The following is a 22,916-nucleotide window of genomic DNA, read 5'->3' as shown; positions in this document are numbered from 1 at the left end:
ACGGAGCCACTAGGTGGTGCTGTCAAGGACAGTGGTTTTCATTTGTGGATGTAGAGGGGAAATATCTTACTAACTTTTAAGTATATAACTTTTTAAAAAATTACAATAACATTTCATAGTTATTGTAGCACATTTAATAAATACAAATAAGCAAAATGAAGAAACATTCACCCAGAATGTTTCTAGAAAGAACCACTGTGAAGAGCAGTATGTATATTCTAATGATCGTTAACAAGAATAATGCTGGCTCACATTTTAAGTGCGTACTACATGTCAGATACTGTAAATGCCTTCTACTTATCAGCCTCTCAGTCTTCCTGGGAAATTTCTCTCTATACAGTCTATATGAGACACATATAGTTATACATATTGATAAGTATATCATATTAGTTTTTATTTGATAATCCAGCATATAGAAGATGGCCAACAAATAATGGTTGAATGAATTCTTGAGAATTTAATTATTAATATACAATTCATGAAAAGCACCTAGCCAATATAGTCATTCAATAAATAATAGCCACATATTGCTAAATGTGTTAACATTAATTAGTTGACAAAACAACCCTGTAAATGTTCTTTGTTGCAGTTGCCCTGAAAGAGCTAAGCTTAATTAGCTGAGTGGTCTAGTAACAATAAGAAGTTTAAATTTAGCTTCTCATTTGACATTTTTGCCCCTTTATCTTTCTGCACCTGGTCTACAGGTTCGCTTTGGGCTCAAGGAACTGTGTCCCAGGCAGGTAGAAATCTGAAAAGTGAAGCCAGTTTAGAATTCCAGAGTTTTCTAGTGACACTGTTAGTGGGCTTTGCAGAAATAAAACTGGGTGCTGGGGATGGCAGGGCAGCTGAGCCCAACAGAATCTTCTGGAATCACTAAACGGTTATCAGAGCCTATTTTCCTTTTACCTAGATCTCTATCCCCTTTTCTTTCCCTGACTCAATTGCTTTAGTTTCTATACCATCTTAAGTTACTTTAAATTCATTTAATAAACACTTTTGAGTTACTGTGAGCAAGGTACTGGGTTAGGTGTGTGGTGGGGGGAAGGGACAGAGAGATACTGATGTCTCTGCCTTCCAGAAGTGTTCAGACTAGGAGGGAGGATAAGAGAAGTACTTATCTCCAATAGGAGTCCCCATTTCCCAGTCTCCTGACTTTCGATCAGTAGAAGTAGAGCGTTTCTCAACATGTGATAAAAGGCCATCTGCATCAGTTTCACCTGGAGTGTCTGCATCTCAGATCCACTGGACCAGAATTTCTGGGCAGGGGAGGGGGAAGTATTGGAATCTGTATTTACACTAAGCATCACAGATGCTTCCTACACATACTGAAGTTTGAAAATTACTGCTGTAGCATCCCGAGGTGATTGCCGACAATGATGGAGATTGAAAGGAAGAAAGAGTATATGTTTAACAAGCTTGCTACATGGCACTCTACTAACCACTGTATATCTTTTGACTCCTCTTAAGTCTGCCATGAGAAACTATTATCATAATCATTCCCCTGTTTTAGAGATGAGGAAACTGAAGCACAGAGAGCCTAAGTGACTTGTCCAAGATCACTCATAGAAAGTGGTGGGGCCAAGATTTGAGTCCATTTGGTCTGATTGCAGAGTCCATGATTTTAAACATGATGCTCAACTGCCTCTCCTAGACGGTGGCTTTCAGAAAAGATCCAAACAGACTTAGACGGGTGCAGAATGCCCAAGTGAAGGACATGGGCAAAATGATTGATTTGGAAATGTAATAACCATCAAGAACTATTGGCCCTTGTTAGTCTCTTTAAAATCAGATTTCGTGATATTGTTTTTAATTCTTCCAAAGTCAAAAACTTCCAAGGTTTTTAAAAAGACCATAACAGCAATCTACTGATCACCTTTTCTGCATAGCACTGTTGACATGCATTATTTCATCTAATCCTTGTGACAACTCCAACATAGCATTTGACTCAATTTCTTAGAGATACAGAAAGTATTCTCAGAGAGCACAAGTGATTTTCCCTAAGTACACATTGCTATTATACGGTGGAGTGAGGTCTGTTTTTATTCAACATCTACTGCATCGATGAAGATATGTTTAGCTACAGGTAACAGAAACCTCAATACAAAATGACTTGCACAATACGGAAAGGTGTTCTTATGTATATCTCACATATCAGCAAGTGCTCAGGCAGGATGGATTTCAGGGTTGGTTAATTCAGAGGCTCAATGATGTCATCAAGGTCTTAAGGTCTACTCAACCATGGTGTTTGTCCAAGCTTGGGCAATTTATGTGCTGAATTGTGTCCCCTAGTAAGAAATTCTGAGTCTTAACCCCGAGTTCCTCAGAATGTGACTTTATTTGGAAACAGGATCTTTACAGAGGCAACGAAGTTAAAATGGGGTCTTTAGGATGGGCTGTAATCCAGTATGACTGGTGTCCTTATACAAAGGGGGAACACAGAGACAGAGGCACAGAGAGAAGATGATGTGAAGCCACACAGGGAGAAGACGGCCATGTGACTGGAGTGATGCATTTTACAAGCCAAGGACTTCTGGCAAACACCAGGTGCTACAAGAGCAAGGAAGGATTCTCCCCTAGAGTCATCAGAGAGAGCATGGCCCTGCTGACACCTTGTTTTCAGACATCTAGCTTCCAGAACTGCGAGGTTCTATTGTTTTAAGCCTCTCAGTTTGTGGTACTTTGTTACGGCAGCCTTAGGAAACTATTAATAATACAGTTGTTTTCTGCCATCATTGGTATTGGTTTCATCCCATGGCTGGTAACAGGATGGCTACTACATTTTTAGAGGTTACATCTAATAATGAAATGTCCAGAGGAAAAAAAAGAGAGACCATTTTTTGGTTGGCCAAAAAACTCTTCTCCAAAGGGGTCCTAGTCAACTTCTTCTCCCACTTCACTGGTCAGTGTCTTGTGCCCTTTCTCAAACTCAGCAATGGCAAAGGGAATAGAATTTCCCATGACCAGCCACACCCACCTGCTATGGACTGGATTGTGTTCCCTTCAATCCATATGTTGAAGCCCTAACCCCCAAGGTGATTGTATTTAGAGATAGGGCTTTTAGGAGGTGATTAATTAAATGAGATCATGAGGGTGGAGTTGTAATCCAATAGGATTGGTGACCTTATAGAAATAGAGAGCTTGTGTGCTCTCTCTCTCTCTTTCGCTTTCTTTGTGTGCATGAACGGAGAAAAGGCCACGTGAGCAAGCAGCGAGAGGGCAGCCATCTGCAAGCCGAGAAGAGAGCCCTCACCGGACACCAACCCTGCCAGCATCTTGAACTTGGACATCCAGTCTCTAGTACCGTAAGAAAATAAATTCTGGTTGTTTAAACCACCTGATCTATGGTATCTGTTACAGCAACCTGAGCTGACGAATGCACCACCATTAGAAGTGGAGGGGTCAGCTTCCCCTGAGATGCATGGCTGTGTATGGTAGAAATGGATTCTTGAACAAAATCAAGTTCTGTCAGGAAGGAAGGTGGGTGGGGAGAAGGAATGCTGGGTAAGCCACCAACTGTGTCCATTATATTCCAGAGTGTGTTCATCATGCTATAGCCGCCTTTTCTTCGTCCCAGTTTCTCTCCATAGGATGGAAATAATGATCGCTTTAGTCTTACTTGAAGGTAAGAGAAGTGAACATGGATTTATAAGTTAATTTGATTTACATAAATATTGTTCCTTATAGACTCTGAAGCTCAGTGCTTGATCAATGCCCAGCACATGGTAGACTCTCAAATGGCAGGGAAATTTACCATCTGCAGTCCTTCACTCTTTCAGCATCCAATTTTTGTGATGCTGTCCTATTGAATGGAAGGGCTGAGGAAGGGCTCATGATTTCTTTTGGACCTAGGATTTCAAGAATAATTAGGAGGATGCCCTCATGCCATCCTTCATGAGCTCCTTGCTTCTGCTTCACTGTAAGAAAGTCAGTATACAGCTGCCTGTGTCTCCCTCTCGGGCCGTCCACTAGTTTCCCTGTGATACCTACTGTTGGACATCTCTGTCTTTCAAAGCAGATGTGGTTCTTTAGTGCATGTATAAGGGATGCAAAATCCATTAAAGGGTCCTGAATATGTTGGGGGAAAAATATGACAGGATAAGTATGATGTAATTTAAGTATTTTGGCATAGCAAATGGAAAGAAATTACATTTCCTATTATCTTCCAACCATTATTGAAAATGAAATGAAATATATTCTATACTCTCCCAAAAAGTCAAGGCTTTTTTTCCCCTTAGATGCAATTTTTCCTGCAGTTTGTTCATTTGGTATGCATTCCCCTCCTTTCACGACATGGAGGCATTCTGTTATGAAACATTCAATGAAAAAAAATGGACAAAAAAAGTATACTACTTCTTTAAAATATATTGCAAGAATACTCATTTTCAGCTTTTTATTGCAGCACTAGCTGGTATTCTTGCATGCAGTTTTGTAATTTATTCTGAACATTCTACTTAAACCTTTTTTCAATAGCATGATTTTATTAGAGTCAGCTCACTGGACTTTCCCAAAAAGGTATTTAAGATCAAATAAAACCAGTGCTTGGAAAAATATCATTACAATATGAAAGCAGTTACAAAAACATTAGTACTGCAAAGTTTTATTTCAAATGGCTGAGCTTGCTGTACCCCAGGTTATGGTACTTCTACTTCTGCAGGCACACTTACTGGGGAAATGGAAAAAACTGTCATCTTAGCAGTTTTTGCACATGGTAGGGGGGGCAATGGGGGGAGAAGAAAAGGGTATAAAAATTTAAAGTGAGGCAGCAAAATTTTTAGATGCTGGCATCAATAGTAAAAATCGATTGCCCTCCATCCTGCACCCCACATTCTCATCCCACGTTCCTAACCGCCCTCCATGTCTCCACTGTCCCTGTGGACATGATAGGAACCTTTAAATTAGCCTTTTACCCAGAGACAAAGTGCTATCCTTTCTAAAATATAGAAGGTACCTTTTGACAATATGAGCGGATTGATTATTGAATTAAATGTGTCAGAGTATAATATTTCTTTTGAGGTTTCGTTCCATACCTAATAAACTCTTGTCAACATGGTGTCTTATTGGTCAAATGATGTCTTTTGGAGAAAGTGCCCATCTGAAGGCTTAGCCTCAAAGTACCTTCGGGATGGGGGAGTGGGGGGTGCTTTACGGACAAGCTCGCTGAGTCCCCAGGCTCCAGTTGGGAACACCGTGCAGCTCTAGTCCTTACCCACCCTGAGCTGTGACCTTACAGCTCACCCTAGGCCATGCCCACACTCACCTTGAACCAGGCCAAGAAGCAACGGCACCTACTCTCATTTGACTTCATAACTGGGCACCAAAGACAAATATTTCTCTTGTTCACTTGCAAATGCGTCTCTCCCTTTCATGGTAACCGAGAGCCAGAGTGGCTGGAACTCAGCCTACAGTGGGGGAGAGTCAGCCACGTCCACGGCTGCAGTTCGGTGGCCTTTCTTTTCAAGGTGATCACTTTCAATTGGAATCTGATGTTTATCAGGGAAAAAAAAGTGTCATTTGTCATAGTATCCAAATTGCTGCAGGATCAGGTGTTTACATTTTAGAGGAAGTAATCTACTCTTGGTGGTGCAGCACAAGATACGCTTAGTAAAGATGAAAGAAATCAGCATTTTTAGACATTGGTGTGTTCATGTAGGTGATTATTAATCCACATGCAATTCCGTTACACAATATCTCTCTCAACCCTTTTCCTGCAAGCATCAAATCAATGGCAAAACACCCACATGCCTTAAGTTTGCAGATAAGGTGGTTTCTATGTGGACTTTCAAATGTGATTTTTAAATTGTGAGTTACTATTCGTATTACTTTTCTAAGGAGAAATATGCTTAAAAAGTAAAGTCTTTATTGCTTCTTAAAAGGCCTAGCACTCTGTGATAAATTCTCATATTTTGACTGTTAATATGTTTGAATGAAAATTATTTATACATTTGGGCGAGGTTGAGTGGTTTTCATTTGATTGCTGCCTCTGGAAATGAAAGCAGAGTAGCAGGAAATTTACATGTCATGCTGTGATGTATATCCAGATTATGAGATGATTGTGCGGCAGACGAACCCCAAGTAAAATCATCCCCATCAAACTGTGACAACTGCAATTCCTGACAAGGCCTCTTAGTTTTGGGGGCTATTATCATTGTACAAGAATATAATCTATTGACAGCAGGGCTGTTTAATACATTTAAAGGCAGACAGTGGAAGAAATCTTAACTGTTTTCATTCGCCACTGCACAAGGGTGCAGATCAAAAGTGAATTATATTTAAAAATATGCATGTATGATGATAAGATGCATGACATTCATCAACCTGTTTAGTCATGGTTAGGCTGAGGTGGGGAAGAGCCAATATTACTGCCATATGCGGTCTGAAATAGAGACGTGAGACTGGAAATTATATCATTGCCCAGTCAGAGTGAGCAAACGGGGGAGACATTCTGTTGCAATCCCTGTTCCCTGCCTGTCTAAGCGTCAAGCGCCATCCTTTCTGTAGCAGTGACTTTGGCTCACATGGGGTAGACGGAGGGCCTGTGTGTCTTCATCCCCCTGTTTAGTAAGTGTGCTTGTGTATATTATGTGTGGGCATTGTGCCAGCACTGTGGGCATATGGAGACAACTAAATCATGACCCTCGTAGAAGCTTCTAGTTAGAGAGAGATCAACATGTGCTTACATAACCTGGGGTCTAGGGCACAGGGAGAAGTCTCAGGAGGGACTGAGCATGGACTCATTCCACTTCAAGGTTCCAAATTACCTGATTGGGGTATTGAGGAGAGGGGCTGCTCTTATATCCCGTCCCACAGGTGTCCAGGTGGCAGTGAGGGCCGTCCCAGGCTTCAGGCTACAAAAGCTCGCAGCGGTGTAGTGATGTTAGTGCCCAGTGCCAACAGGACTTAGCTTGGTCCCATCTGATAAGAAAACTCTGGCATGACTGTGAGGGACAGTACAATATGGTTTTCTATGTGATAGGGCTGAAAATAAACCACAGCAAGGACTTCAGATTCCCATGTTCGTTATGGCTCTGCAAACCACAGCACAGAATTCAGTCATTTATTAAAACAAAAGATGTTCAAAGGCTGTTAAAAAAAAATGAAATGAAGAAGCCTGATGAATTAATGGCATTTTTCCTGGAGGAATTAGTTAATCAGCTAATATTCACTTCATAAGATTAAAACGACTGAATGGAGACATAGAAGAGAGAACAAAGGGGATGGAAAAGTGTTACCACGTCCAAATCTCAGCTCAGCTGCCAGACACTCCTCTGGGGTCTCTGACCCTCTCCACTGCTTTGGAAAGGAAAATGCTTAAATAAGCCACACCCATCTGTCTTTCTCCTTAAAACCTGAACTATTAAAATGAATGCAAAATTATTTTTTGTGCTCATTCCAAAGGTTAATTGTGAAAAGAGGCTCTTATCCTTTGAAAGGTTTTATAAGATTGTCCTGAGAGAAGTGAGGCTAGTCCCCTAAAGAGCACTGATGAGGTCTGTGTCCCACTAGGAGCTGCCAGGCTGGGACTAAGAGATTATTGGGATGAAAATCCTTCAGAGACTGGCAATGATCTCTTAGGGATTGGCGGTGGCAGTCTGGGAAGAGACTGACTTTCTCATTAAGAAGGGTGTGAGCAAAAGGACATCGCCACGTCCAGGGACGGTGCCTCCAGTGCCCCACTGTGGGACAAGACGAGGTCACATTCTGAGTGTCAAGATGGGGGCTTCTCTTGTGAGTGATAGATGCTGGTTCACATGAGCAAACATTTATTGGCTGCCTATTGTGTGTCAGGACTGTACTGGGTCTTGACATCTTCCCTTGTCTCAAAGGGCTTGCAGGACATAGTGTGGTAGGTAGAAAAGGGGACGGGATAATTTGAGAAGGACTTTTTGTTTTAGTCCTCACAGTGTCTAAAGCATCTAGCATGGCGATGGCACAGAGTAAGCATACAATATATTGTTCTAATAAAATTTCATTTTTGAAGAGTTTTAGATTTACAGAAAAATTGCAAAGATAGTACAGAGTTCTCATACATCTCACACGCAGCTTCCCCTATTATTAACATCTTATGTAAGTATAGTGTATTTGTTACAATTAATAAACCAATATTGATACATTATTATTAACTGAAGTCCATACTTTGTTCAGACTTCCTTAGCTTTCACATAATGTCCTTTTTTTAAATCCCAGGATCCTATCCATGATACCACATTACATTTAGCTGTCATATATTCCTTATCTCCTCTAAGACTGTGACAGTTTCTCAGACATCTCTGGTTCTTGATGAACTTGATGGTTTTGAGGATTATTAATCAGGTGTTTAGTAGAAGGACCTTCAATTGGGATTTTTGTGATGCTTTGCTTATGAATACACTGAAGTTATGGGTTTGGGGGAGGAAGGCCACAGAGGTAAGGTGCCATTTCTATCAAATCATGTCAAGAATACATGCTATCAACTGGAATTATCACTGTTGAGGTTGACCTTGATCACCTGGCTGAGACAGTGTTCGGCATGTTTCTCCACTCCTCCCCTATCATGCTGTCCTCTTTGGAAGGAAATCACTATGCACAGCCCACACTGAAGGACAGATACTTCACCCATGTTGGGCCAATTCGATTCCATTTTTAAGGAATTGGGATTTAGAGATGGTAGTTTGTCTCCTTGGGTGTAACAGGGCATGGAGTGGCTACCTCCTGCCTCATTCATGAAGAAGCAACAAAAGCTGGTCTGAAGAGAGAGCATAACCAATACAACAAAGAGAACAAAGACCATGGAACGCAGCCGGAGAGAGACAGGGAGAGAGGGGAGAGAATTTGCCTTGTTGGTGGAGCTTCCCAGTGCTTGGTTCCAGTCCCTTGGGAGACCCAACTGCACTTCCTGTTTTGAGATATCAGCATACCCTTACAATAACCTCTGCACCCTGTTTTTTTCTCTTAAGCTAATTTGCATAATATTTGGAAACACGTCATTAATGTTATCTAACATATTTTAGGATAATTTTTAAGACCACCATTGAAAAGGAAGACTGACTGCATTTTCTCAGCCTGTGAGACAGGTGTGTGGAGGTGCCGGGGAGCCCAGCCTGCTGTTGGAGGGCGTGGGCTTCAGAATCTGGGCCCCCCTTCCCAGCCTTGTGACCTTGTGCACGTTATTTAGGCCTTGGCTTTCTCACTTATAAAACAGATACAGTAACACCTACTCCACAGGGCTGTGTGCCAATTAAAGGAAAGAATGTGAATGTGTGTGTAAGTCCTCGCAGAGCAATTGGCATGTGGCTCCCCCTCGCATCTGTGGTTGTCCCCCCTTTCTCTCACAGGTTGCCCCTCTGGGAAACAGTTCTTGGTCACGTGGGCAGAATGTCATGTTCTCCTGAAACCTTGTCAATGTCTCCATATAGTGCATATTTCATCATATTATAATTATTTATGTTTCTCAACCTGGAATAATTTCATTCTTTACAGCCATAGTATTTAGCACAGGGACTAGTATACAGAAGGAACCGAATATGTTTGATGAATAAATAAGCACGCAAACTTATTACTCAATTCAACTATTTATTCAGCACCTCCTATGGTGTTTAAAGGATAGGAGTCCAGGTGATAAGTGGAAATGTAAATAACTGTGAATAACACCTGACAGTTTGCAGCAGACTTTCAACTTGAACTTACAGTCGGTGTGCAAGGTAGAAAGGCAGGATTTTTATTTCCATATCTCCCAAACATGGAATCTGGCTATCAGACATTAAGTGACTTGCTTATAGTCACAAGCCCATGAAGAAAGAACCAGAGAGAGGGCAAAGACAGAGGCCTTTGGAGTTCAAGTTTAGTGCTCTTTCCACTGTGGAGGCATCGGTGTGGGGGACTGTTGTCTGGACAGGATTCCTTTGGGTTAAGATCTGCACATGGCACGTGGGAGTTGCTCCTAAGAAGAGGGAGGAGGATAAGAGCGATGCTTCCTTGCTGTGAGGGGCCCATCAAAATTATGGCTCGAAGCTTATTTTTACAGTGCAATAGCGTACCCCGCTCAGCTGAGCAGAATCCTGTGAAACACAAGTTTAGCTCAGCAGAATTCATCATCAGCTGAGACTTAAAAATGTGTCTGAGCTCTGTACTTATTGAACACACAAAGAGTATGAATATCAAGTTATTCGGCTGTGAAATAATATCAACAAAGTTAGTTATGTTTAATTTAACTGTTGAATGGAGGTTTAGCAATTTGGGACGGAAGCCTCGATGAGGAATGGAGAATGGGCAAATCAAACACTAAATTCCCTTCTCCTAATAGCCCGGGCTCTGCGGAGAGGAAAAAGCTGATTTGTGCTTTCTCACCTCTGCCTATCATCATTAAACACCGAGCAGTACCTGGTTTGGGCCTTTCTATTTTTCCTAATCTCCTCCAGGGAAGAACAAATTGCAAACAATATCAGGTTTCAAAGCCCCAAGAGGAGCCCTTGGAAAGCTAGAAAGGGTAGAGATCTACACCCATGCCTTTTCTTAAATACTTCTCTAGGGGGACAGTTTAAATAAATAATCTTATCTGTACATAGGACATGATATAAATTGCGGGTTAGGAAGAAGAAAGTAGTATGCATAGTATTGTATTCTGTTATTGAGAAGTGTTGTCTGTCTCCTGTTTGTGATGTTTAATAATACAATGTTCCTTTTTCCCTTCCCTCTCTCCCTCCCTTCCCTCCTTCCTTCCTTCATTCTTTCTCCCTCTTTTTCCCCTTCCTTCCTTCCTTCCTTCCTTCCTTCCTTCCTTCTTTCCATTCCTCCCTTCCTGTTTCTGATGAAATAATTCCCATGATTGCCACTGAATGGCAGTCAACAAGGACACTCTTGGCATTTGGAGATGGGCAAATCTTTATTGTGCAGATATCCCGTGCATTGGCAGGTGCTCGTTAGCCTTGGACCCTGCCCACCAAAGGCAATAGCACCCCCATAAACATTGTGACAACCCAAAACATCTCTATTAACTCCCTGGTTGAAAACCACTGCTTGTTGATCTGGTTGATTTTCATAAACCAGGAAGCAAAAGGAGGAAAGCATCTTTATGAAAGAAAGTTGTCATGATTTTTTTTTGTTTAAAGGGCTGAGAATCAAAGGGAATAGAATTAATCTGATAGGATGTGGGAAGGGTACCCAGTTTCCCTTGCCTGCCTCAACCCTATAGGGTGGAAAAATAAAATACTTTTCCAGATGTCTTTGTACCTAGTGTTGGTCATAGACAAGAGTCTATCAGTGGAAGTTTGCTGAGGGCACTGGGAGGGGCTTGGTTTTTCTTGATAAAAGGGAAGGATAGACATGGTACATCTTTTCCCTCTTCTTCCTGCCTTAAATATAAATGTGGTGGTAGGACCTATAGCAATTATATTGCAAACCATGAGCAAAAACCTATTTGAAGCAATATCAGCAATGTGAGAAAAATAACCTCCTGTGTGTTTAAGCCTCCCAACCCTTATTGTAAGTGGCAGCAGAAAGCATGTCTAACTGACAGTGTTATTTAAAATGATATTTGTAAAGTTTACATAATAATAAAGAAATATTTTTATAATTGAATGTTCATGAAAAAGCAGGATGTGTATGTGTATGTAGGGATAGTTCCACTGTATAATCCTTCCTCAAACACTACAAAAACTTATTCACAGAAAAAAATACAGGAATTATTGCAAATTGTTAAGAGTGGTTTTGGGTTTTTTTTTTTTTTGCGTTGTGTGTCTAAGGCTTATTTTCTTTACATTTTTCTTGTCTATATTTTCCAAATTTCCTTTAATAAGTCTATATTATTTCAAACAAGAGAACACTGTGTGTTTCTAATACACACACACACACACACACACACACGGATGTATATGCACAGCTAGTGCAGCCTCTGGGTGCAGCGGCAGGAGAGGGCTAAGGTAACAAGGAGGAAACCCTCTCGCGACATTCGGGTCCCTTGGATGTGAGCACAGGGCTGTTGAGGGTGAGGCGCTGTGGTCATTAATCTTGTGATAATTAAATCGCGAAGAAGAGAAGCACAAGAACTATTTTCAAATGTGTGCAGGACTCTCATGTGAAAATTGGCATCTGTTCTGTCCTTCCTTTCTTCACTCCTAATATTTACCGACCACAGGCCAGGACTGGGCAAGGCTCATCACGAGCCCTGAACAGCCATGGCCTGGCCTTCACAGAATGGGCAGTTTACTAATGGAAATAGTAATAATAATTTATCAACTAATTACAGAAATGTACCTCTTCATGTGATGGTAAAGCCTGGGAAGGAACAGTAGAGGGAGCTGTGAGAGGTAGAAACCTGATCTAGTTTGGGGTGTTAGTGTAAGATTTCCCCGAAGAAGCCTTGTTTGAGCTGAAGTCTGAAGCACTAATTAGGAAAAGCAGACAAGAAGGGCGTTCTAGACAGAGGCATTTGCAAAGGCCCTGGGGCCAGAAGGAAAGTAGCTGGTCTGCACAGAAAGAGGCCTGGGGCCTCTGGAGCACAGGGCATGAGGGCTTGAGTGGCCAGGACGGAGGGTGGAGAGGCAAGCAGGGGCCAGAGCGTGCGGAACCAGATTCTAGTCTTTGGGCTCCCTGTGAACTAAGGGATGTCACGATGGGTTTTAACTGGAGGAGAGAAATGACTTGGGTTGTAGAAATGTCCCTCTGGTTGCTCTGGATCTGTAAGTGGGTGGGGGAGTTCGTGGGTAGAAGTGACAAGGAGATGGATTTTGGCTTAATATGAGAAAAACTTCCTAGTCATGATATAAATAATACTGATCACAGATTCAGTTATTACTAGTTGGGGGACACTGTGCTAAGAGTTTACACATTTAAAATTTTTTTTCATTTAATTCTCACAACAGTCTTAGGGGGCAGAGACTGTTGTCATGCCACTTTACAAATTAAGGAACAAGGCTCAGAGAAGTCAAGTGACTTACTCAACATCACACAGGTAAGAGGTGGTGGAACCAGTACATGAACTGGGTGCTGGCTACTGCGAAGGCCCTTTCTGCATCACCAAGCAGCGTTGCCTCCCACCACGGAAGCTAGAGCTGCCCTGCTAAGTGCGAAGGGAGAAGCTGACAGGGACCTCCTCCCTAAAGGGCTTCCTGCATGGGGAGCTCTTGAGTCTTCGAGAGTTACGAGGCTTGACCTGCTTCCTACTCACCCGAAGATTGTTTCAACTCTGGGAGAAGGAAGCATTTTCTCCTTGTGTCCTTTTCTAGAGAGCTGGGAATACCTCTGTCCACCTTCCTGCCTTCCTTCCTATCCTCCACATCATATTCTCCTTACGGCGTGGAGACACCTTCTTTTCCATAGTCCTTGGAGAGAAGACACTGGCTAAGGGTCCAGCTCTGGGGAGCTTTCGGGAGGCCTCCCCAGGGGCTGCCTCGCCAGGGGAGCTCTGCTTTCTGCTTTCTCTCAGGCACTGGAGGAGCACGGCTCCGTTTCAGAACTGGGGAGATAAAGAAGATGAGGCTCATGAACATTAACCTTTCGCAGACCTGAGCCTGTGCCACGGCAAACGACCTGAATAAGGAGCCACGTCCATTGTTACCAGATGCCACAGAAGAGTGAGAGATTAAGAAGTTACCAGGTGCCTTTGACTGCCTTTCTGAAGTCAAGGAGCAGCTGCCACTCTGTAACTACCCTGAGCATGATGAACATTTTGGGAAAAGGGGTAATTTTTAAATAAAGAAAAATGCTGCTTCTCTGCAAGGAAATTTGGCCACTAACTTCATTTGACAGGTGTGATAGACTGTGGTGGTTTTGGGGGGGATACGTGGCGTAAAGTAAAGCAAGAGAGGTAATAAGCATCTTGGCATTTATTCTTTATGTAGGAATATTTGTTCCTCAAAGTCAGACTACGTGGAATATTAGCATTTGAATAAATTATTCAGCATCTTCCAGAGAAAGCAAGGGGAAAAATCTTTTCAGCATTATAACATGGCAATCTACAAGGTAGTAGAAAAAGAAGGCTGTCATTTTTTCTTCAATTACAAAAGGCAAATATTTATTATTTATAAGTATTCGCCTTGTATAGGCTTAAATGTTATTTATGAACCTGTTGCACAGTGATTTTCAATGTAACTCATTATTTTTAGCCTTAGGGTGTTGTAAAGGAGCATGGGTATATTTAATGACACTCTGCTAGTCAGCGCAATTACACTGTAATCATTATGTAAAATGTGCTATTAATTAAACCAATTTCTAGTTAGAACATTCGCTTCTGCAGGGCTTAATCTTAATCTCTAGCAATCTTTCTCTCTGTTTTCCACCTATTAATTATATCGTTACTTTTTAAGTCACATATGATATGTTTTTATTTTTAAGCTTAATACCATCAATTAGGAATATTTGTCAAATGGGTCTGGTGTTTATGGGTCAAATGTTTCTATTTCTTGAACTAAAAAAAGGTTTAGTTTAAAACATAATTTTTGTGAAACTGGGTTTTTTATTTTTTAATAAATCAAACTCTTATATGTTCTCTTTTCTGCCTAAGTAGCATTAGTCCCCAAAATCCTTAGTTTCGTGACTTATAAAGACACTCAGTTTCATTTTACTTGAGTCATTTCGGTATTGAGTTTACTCTGAAATGTCTTTTTCCTACTGAGAGGTGGTAAGATGTGGTACTATTTGACATCGGCATTACATTTGACATTAGCATTTTGTTAAACTCCAAGTAGGTGAAATAGTTGATATTTTTGGTGGATGGAATAGGTAAATAGCCTCTCTCTAATGCCTTTCCACTACTTCGCTTCCAAAAGCCTTGTATTACTTCTACTGTTGTGTTTTCAGTAATGGGAATGGGGAAACCTGTTTCCTAACCTTTACTAATGATTCTTGGTGATGAAGATTATAACAACATATCTTTTAAGGAAAAAATCCGTCTCTCTCTCTCTTTCTCTCTCTACCCCTTGTGGAAGGGAAGTAAGAAAAAAAGGAAGGCTTACTACACAGAGGCATGACAAGTGGGAAACGGATAGCCTACCGTTGTCTTCTCACTTTCTTGCACCATCCACCTCCTGAGAGGGGGATAGAGCATTTTAAAAATCCTGAACAGTTGACCAGAAGCAAGAACCCACCTTGAACCAATAAGAAAGAAATCCCAGAGGAGACACTTCTGAATCAAAACAGGTACAAGTCCCCCAAAAGTTCTCTACAACCTTCACCTTTGTCCTGTAGGTGGAACAAAGTACTACATAAAGTGACGTGGGCTTATCTTGATGAGAGTTGAACAATGGAAGTTCTTCTCCAATTTAAATTTCTGTGTGCATTTGTCCCCTCCATAAAGAGTGGGACTTGGTCCTCTACATCAAACTTTCCAGAGTTTGGTTCTGTGAAAACTTTGTGGAGGGCCTGGGTCTCCTGAGGATCCTGATTGTCCCTCAGTGCCCTGATGAAATGTTTTTATCCATCTTGCTGCCTGGAGTTGACACCGGCAATATCAATCATTCTCTGCCAGTGTATTAACATGGCTGCACCTGCTTACACCACCCACATGTTGTAACTCGGAAGAAGTTGGGAATCAAAGCAGTGTTATTTATGTACTCCCCTTACTTGTCCCGTACTACAGAAATTTCCACTCCAACACCATCTGCTAGGGAGAGGGATTTATCTATCAGTGTGAAACACCCACTGAACCGGTATCAAATCCGGCAGTTATCACCTTATGAAGCGTCCACTGAAGCCCTGTGGCCTTGTTTCCAAATGATTAATTTCCCTTCGTTGCTGGTTTTAGTCACAACATAGGCTGGCTGTGAAAAGTTATGTGGTGTCAATGTCAGAAGTTCTCTGGCTAAAGAGGAAAGGATGATAACAGAGGCTAGAATTTTACAGTAGAATTTTCAAATGGAGCCAAGTTCAAAAGCCTTAAAAGAAAAGATTGATAAATTAATCAAGAACTTTGTATTACAAAAAATACCATAAACAGTGTTAACCTGGGGAAAAATATTTGCATCATATATGACAGACAAAGGCTAATGGTTCAATATACGAAGAGCATTTACAAATCAAGAAGAAGGCTCATAACCCAATAGAAAAAAGGAGAGAAATAAAAGCATGAACAGCATAGGAAAAAAAATTCTAAATGGTCTATAAACACAGGGAAAAGATATTCAGCCTCACTCCTATTTTATAAAATGCAGATCAAAACAACAAGGATATACCATACTTATCATAGGTGTATAATTTCTAAAGTTTAATAATATTGGAATTAGAGAGAGAGTGCATGGGGGAAACACACACTCCCATGCCAAGTGTATATATGTAAATCAGTGTAATCTCTTCAAATAGGAATTTAGCAATAACTATCAAGATGTAAATGTGTACACTTTGACCTAGTTCCATGCCAGGATGAATATATTCCCACAACAAAGCAACAATATATGTATAAAGGCAATTATTGCAGCCTAATTTGTAATTGTTAAAAACTGGAAATACTTAAATGTCCATGAGAAGGCATTGCTTAAATAAATCATAGTACAGCCATGCAATGGAATACTATGTAGCTCTTAAAAAGAATTAGATGGATATATATGTGGAAATATAAAATAATTTCCAGGATGTGTGACTTTAGCAAGTTACTTAATATGTGTCTCAGTTTACTCATCTATAAAATAATAAACTTTAATAGTAAATAATAATAAAATATAATGCTGAACAGTAATGAAACATCAAAGACTATAATAATGGTACCTACCTTAAAGGAATATTATGAGGAAAAAAATAAGTTAATATGTGTCCATAAAATGCTCAGACTGGCTGACACATAGTACGTGCTATGTGTTAGATATTATTATTGTTACATATTTTTATGTAAAAGAGCAAATTTCAAGCAGGTATGTAGAGTATAAAAAAAGCAAATGCATAGACATCTTTGGAAGGATATATAAGAAACTACTGATGTGACTAGTCTAGGGAGTGAGACTTATACTGTTCACTTTGTACCCTTCTGTGTGAGCTTGTATTGGTTTTATAATTTTTAAAAATGCAAGAACAAAAAAAAAACAAGCACTGTGTGAATACGGATTTAAACAAGACAAAGACAAAGAAAGATGTTCTTCTGGAAGATATTGTTCATCATTCATTCATTCATTCAGAGAACATTTATTGAATATCTGCTGTATTTTAAGCACTGGTTATAAAAGATGAATAAGATATGGTGATAATGATTCCTCACAAGTGCATTGTCTAATGGGGGAGAGAGATACATAAGAAAAATATTCAAATTGCTGAGGGAGCCCAGAGAGGGAAGTAATAAATTCTGGTGGTAATATCTGCCTGGGTTTTGAAGGATTAATATGGAGTTTTCCTGGTGGGCATACAAAGTTGAGAAGGCAAAACTAATATATGGTGAGAGAATATCAGAATTGTGGTTGTTTTTTAGGGTAGAAGGGGGATTGATCAGGGCAGGGGCACAGGAGAACTTTCAGGGGTGATGGAAATCTTCATAGGAACATGGGCTACATAAGTACATGCAGTCATTAAAACTGACCAGACTGTGCAATTAAGATATATGCATTTCACTGTATGTAGGAATACCTTAATTAAAAAGAAAAACAAGAAATAAAGGATACAATGTATGAATGAGTAAGAGCAGAGAGGGAAATAGAAGTCTCAACGTATATAAATAAGTGGCGTATCTGGCAGGAGGAGAGGGAAGACCAGACTGAGGGTGCAGAAGGGCAGGATGGTAAGTATTGCAGGTGCGGGCGCCAGTCCTGGCTACTTGACAATGCATGGTCATCCAACCCAGCTGAGGGCTTCAAACACATCTGAGAGGAAAGCAGTCCACTCCCTACCTTCAAGGAACCTCCGTTCCAGAAGCAGGGAAACTTCCAGTACAGGGAGGTGGGCCTTGCTCTGATTCAGGCCCTTAAGCCACCCATTCCAAGTGGTCCATCTCTGCCTTCACCTGTAGGAAAGGCTCCATCACTAGGTCTTGCTGACCTTGGCATAACAGCAAATGTAATCTCCATGTGAGGGTGGCTTGTCCTTGAAAAATTTCTCCAATACATTAAGCACAAGCATTCTTGGCTCAGCTGTCAGGCATGTGCACACGTCTTTTTGTTACCTCTCTTATTTCATCAGCAAGCTTCTGTTACAGACCACAGCAGGAGCAAACTCTCCTCTTTCATTTCTGAGCCAACCTGCATTGGAATTCTTCTCTGGGCCTCAGTGCAGTCCAAGTATTATCTTTCAGTATAACCTCTTTTGGCCCCTAGAGGGTTTGTTTGCTGTGCGTTTTGTTTTGTGTTTTTCAAATGACTTTATTTTTTAGAGCAATTTTAGGTTTATAAAAAAATTACCCTCCCCCTCACCAAGTTTCTTTTATTGTTAATATCTTCCATTAGTGTGGTACATTTGCTACAACTGATGAACCAATATTGATACATTATTATAAACTGAAGTTCATCGCTTACTTTAGGGGTCATTATTTGTATTGTACAGTTCTGTGGGTTTTGACAAATGTATAATGTCCTATATCCATCAATACATCCCTCCTGTTCATCCCTCCCCCCAACCTCCCCTGAACCAATGGCAACCACTAGTCTTTTTACTGTTCCTATAGTTTTGTGCTAGAGGGTTTTTAGGTTCTTAGGAAAATTGACAACATTTGAAATCATCTGCACAGATTATTACAATATGTAGAGTTTAAAACACATCTATTTTCTACTTTTAGACTGTATTCTCAGATATTACAAAGGCAAGGGGAATATTTACATTATCCGGTTAATTTTGTATGTATATATACATTTATTTATTCATTCATTCACTTATTCATTCCATAAATCAACAAATATCTATTTACCTTTTTATGTGCCAGGCACAGCACTGTACCAAAATCAAACAAGATAATTCACTCTGGAGGCGACAGGATGCAATGGAATAGGTAAGTACGTAATATTAAGAAGAATGATCCCTGACATTTATTGAGCACTAACTATGTGCTGCACAATGCTAATAACCTCTAGATGTATCATTGCATGTAATGCTCACAACAAAAGCTGTAGGAGGGAGGTACTACGAATGTTTCTGTTTCAGGCCCAAGGAAACTAAGTGACTTGTCAAAAGTCTCACAGCTAATAAACAAACAGTGGAGGTAAAACTTGACCCTGTGTTCCTTCCAGCTTCAAAGCCCACACTTCTAAGCACTGCTCCGTACTACTTGAGAATGTGACAGGCAGTCCTGGTTTCTAGTCTCTTTCCTGGCTGTTTGACCTTGGACAATTTACTGTCTCAGGGCTTCAGCCTGGTCACCTATTTAGTTGGAGTGCTTTTTCTCTCATTTTTACCTAGAGAAACCATACCGTTCTTTCAAAGTCCAGTGCAAATGCTACCTCCTGGAGAAGCTGGTCTATCTGGACTCCCCATCTCCACTTGCCCTCTCCTCCCCCAGCTCTTCCCCTACCCTAAAGACAGTGAATGCCCCTCTCCCCAGCCCACCACTGGGCTTGTTTGTCCTGAGTACAGGCCACGGCCCAGCATGCACTACTTTATATTCTTGATGTGTATGTATTTCTTATTTGCACTAGCATTTCTCGAACAATTTCTGCCATATTCATGCATCATCTCATGTTATTTTTTTAATCTGCTTCTTTGATTCACCTCATTTTTTGTTTGCATACCCCTAAATGATAGTATTCCAGCAATCATGAGTGTGAATGACTTGTTATATATGTTTTTTAATACACATCAAAATAAATAGTTAATGATTCAAAAATCTATTGCTGTGCTATTTCAGATCATCTTGCCACCACCAGAGTTACGCACGCCACACTTAGGGAAATCTGGCCCTAGTCAGGCATCTTCCTGAAGGCTAAGCCTCCGTCTTATTCGTCGTCTATCCCCAGAGGCAGCACAGCTGTCGGCACATAATGGATACCTAACAAATGTTTGTCAAGTAAATGAAGCAATGAGTGAGTGAATAAGTGGGATTTCGGAGATGGTCTCTAGACTTCCATCAAGGCTTTTCTGATGTTATGGAACTGGTGGCCATGAAGCTATAGTTTAATGGGCAATTTTGGGTTTTAGTGACATGGCCAGTGCAAGACGGCAGTGTAGTGGTCCTTGGGTGAGTCTGCCCTCAGGGGAGGAGCAGGCAGCTCTGCAGGCAGGGTGGGCAGGCAGGCCTGTGTCACTGGGTGGCACCCACAGAGACACTGGCAGTTGCTCACATGGCATGGATTTGTGGGACCCTGGAAGGCCATCTGTCCCCATCGATGAAGGATCCATTCCTTAATGGGAAGCATCCCCTTCTACCTTTTAAAGTGCAGTGTCTCTAATTCCTTAAAAATAAACTGATCTTTGATTGTCCCCTTTGTGAATAGGTTTGAGAGAATCTTACTAAAGACAAACTCAGCTCCCTTCTCAATTTTGCTTAGGGTTGGCAAACAGGGAAAAAGGAAGAGAACATTTATTGAGTGCCAGTAACTGTGCCAGGCATTGTGGCGGTTTTTTTATGCTTCATTTCATTTAGTCCTTATAGCAGCCCAACTTCATGTTAGAAGTAAGGAGACCCAGGCTCAGGGAAGTTAAATGACTTGGTCATTCCAGCCCCCAGGTTGGTGGAACAAAAGGCTCGTGTTCTTTCTGCTATCCATCCCACCAGTTCTCTTATAGCCTATACAAGTAGATGCTTACACCTGCCATGTCTATGCCTGCAGAAAGTCATGATTTTCAATGAGCCCCAAATGTCTCCCATTTATAGACAGGTTAGTAGCAGGAGATAAAGAAGGTAAAGTACTTAACTCATTGCCTGGCACACAGAAAGTGCTCAATAAATGGTTTGAATATTAATAATCTCAGCAACTTTATCAGTGGTGGAGGAATACAAACTGCAGTAATTATAGGGAAATCTCAGGCCCGGAGTAAGTATTATTAAGTAATAATGCCTTAAGTTAAGTAGCCTGTTGTAAGGACATCGGCTGTTATTCTCAGTCAAATGGGTGCTGCTGAAGGGTTTGAGCAGAACAGTAGACTAATTTGATGTATGTTTGAAAGGATCACTCTTGGCTTCTGTGCTGAGACTGGAAGGAAGGGTAGACTCAGGAAGACCTAGTAGGTGTTATTTATTGTAATACAAGATAGGTAAGAGACGATGGTGGCTCACAACAGCATGGTAGTGATGCAGGTGGTGAGAAGTGGTCAGGTTCTGGTTACACTGTGAAGGTAAAGCCAGGTGAATTTGCTGATGCTTTGAATGTGGGTGTGAGACAAGAGCGATGCCAAGGATGGCTTCCAGCTTAATGGCCTGAAAATGAAATTGCTATCAGCCAACTTCTTTCCTTCAATAAATATGTATTGAAGGAAGATCTAGCCTTTCTTTCCTAAGGACCCAGAGATCCAAGGTAGAGTCACCACCTAGAAAGAACTGCCACGGTGGCCTTACCCAAAATAGAAGTACTTGCCTGAAGAGCAGGAATCCTGAAAGGTGGTGAGTTGGGGAGAAGGAACAAAACAGCTCTAAAAGGAATGTTCTGGAGCCTGAGCCACACTCTGCCTTTCCTTCCTGTGTGTATCAGTCCTGCCCTGAGGCAAGCTCCCACCCCTATCCCCCGCCCCCCCCCGTGCTTCCCCTCCCCCATGCGTAGGGAAATACCTGGACCTGATCCTTATGAACGTATGTTTAGGAAATATTTTCTCCGTAACAATCTCACTTGGCATGTTTGGCTGGTCCAGGCATTTGGGAAGCAATACCCTTTTCCTGAGGGCTGCAGACATTTTCCTTCCTAACTTTATCTCCAGCCTGCTTCCTTCTAGATGAATCTAGTGAACATATTCAGGCTCACACAGAGGAGGAAGCTTTCTGAGGAAAGGGCAGGCAGCCTGCAAACTCCAGCTGGTGAACTGTTTGCGGTAACTCTATTTTTAATATACATTGCTGACCTTAATGATGGTCTATTGAGATGAGGGCAAGAAATGTCTGATCAAGTGGAGATTAATTTTTGACTCTGTCGCCCAGAATGCATGAAAATGCACTCCTTTTTCTATTTAGACTCCCAGGATGCTTTGATTGATTGACTAGTTTACAAATGAAGGTGATAAAATTAGGTTGAAGACCACATACATTTCTTAAAATGAGGCTGGCTGGTCGTGGAGACAATGAGGTTTGGACAGATTGTATTGCTGGTTTAGGCAATCTTCTGAGCATGTCAAGATTTATAGACCTGTACTGTAATGTTACAATTGCAGCTCACTGATATAGGTTTCTTTTCAAATTCTTTCCCATTTTATTTGAAAAAGGCCATTAGAGAGTTATAGACTATTGAAAAAGCTTTTTCTTTGCTAACCCTTAATAAACTCTTCCAAACAAGGACTACTGCATTTTTATATTAAATTTAGATCAAAATCTATAAAACATGCTATCCCAGGTTGAATAATTTGATTATTATTATCTAAATGGAGTTATGGTTCATATTGGTTTGCAGTAATGTACATAGTAAATAAAATGTAAGTTGAGATTTGTATAAGATCACAGCATACCGGGTTTTCTTTTTGTTGTTGTTGTTTTTTCTGTGAGCCCTTCTTTGGGGAATTTCAGCCAATTTTCCCTGAGATGAGAAATTAAAAGAAAAGAAAAAAAAAGAGGTCCCAGTGGTGAAATTAATGCTGCGTGTTACTAAAACCAAATTGCTATTAATATTTACTTGTCCTCATCATCATTGGAGAAAGCTACAAATGTCTTAGGAGTTACCCAACTAATAAGATTTACCAAAGGGAGCAAAAAAGCATGGGAAAATACTCAGCAGAATTAGAAACAATTATTCCTTTGTAAGTTATGATGTGAGAAATAATAGATGAGATTCTGAAGTTATTTATGAATTAGTCAATCCTGTTTCATACATTTTTGCCATGAAAATAACTTATGAAATCATTTTCCAGGCCCATAGCATTTTATGAGTGTTCTGTACTCAGTTAAAGATTTTCTTCTAGGGCTT

The sequence above is a fragment of the Propithecus coquereli genome, unplaced genomic scaffold (genome assembly GCF_000956105.1).
Source record: "Propithecus coquereli isolate 6110/MARCELLA unplaced genomic scaffold, Pcoq_1.0 Scaffold14, whole genome shotgun sequence".
Lineage (NCBI taxonomy): Eukaryota > Metazoa > Chordata > Mammalia > Primates > Indriidae > Propithecus > Propithecus coquereli.
This window is presented reverse-complemented; position numbering follows the sequence as displayed.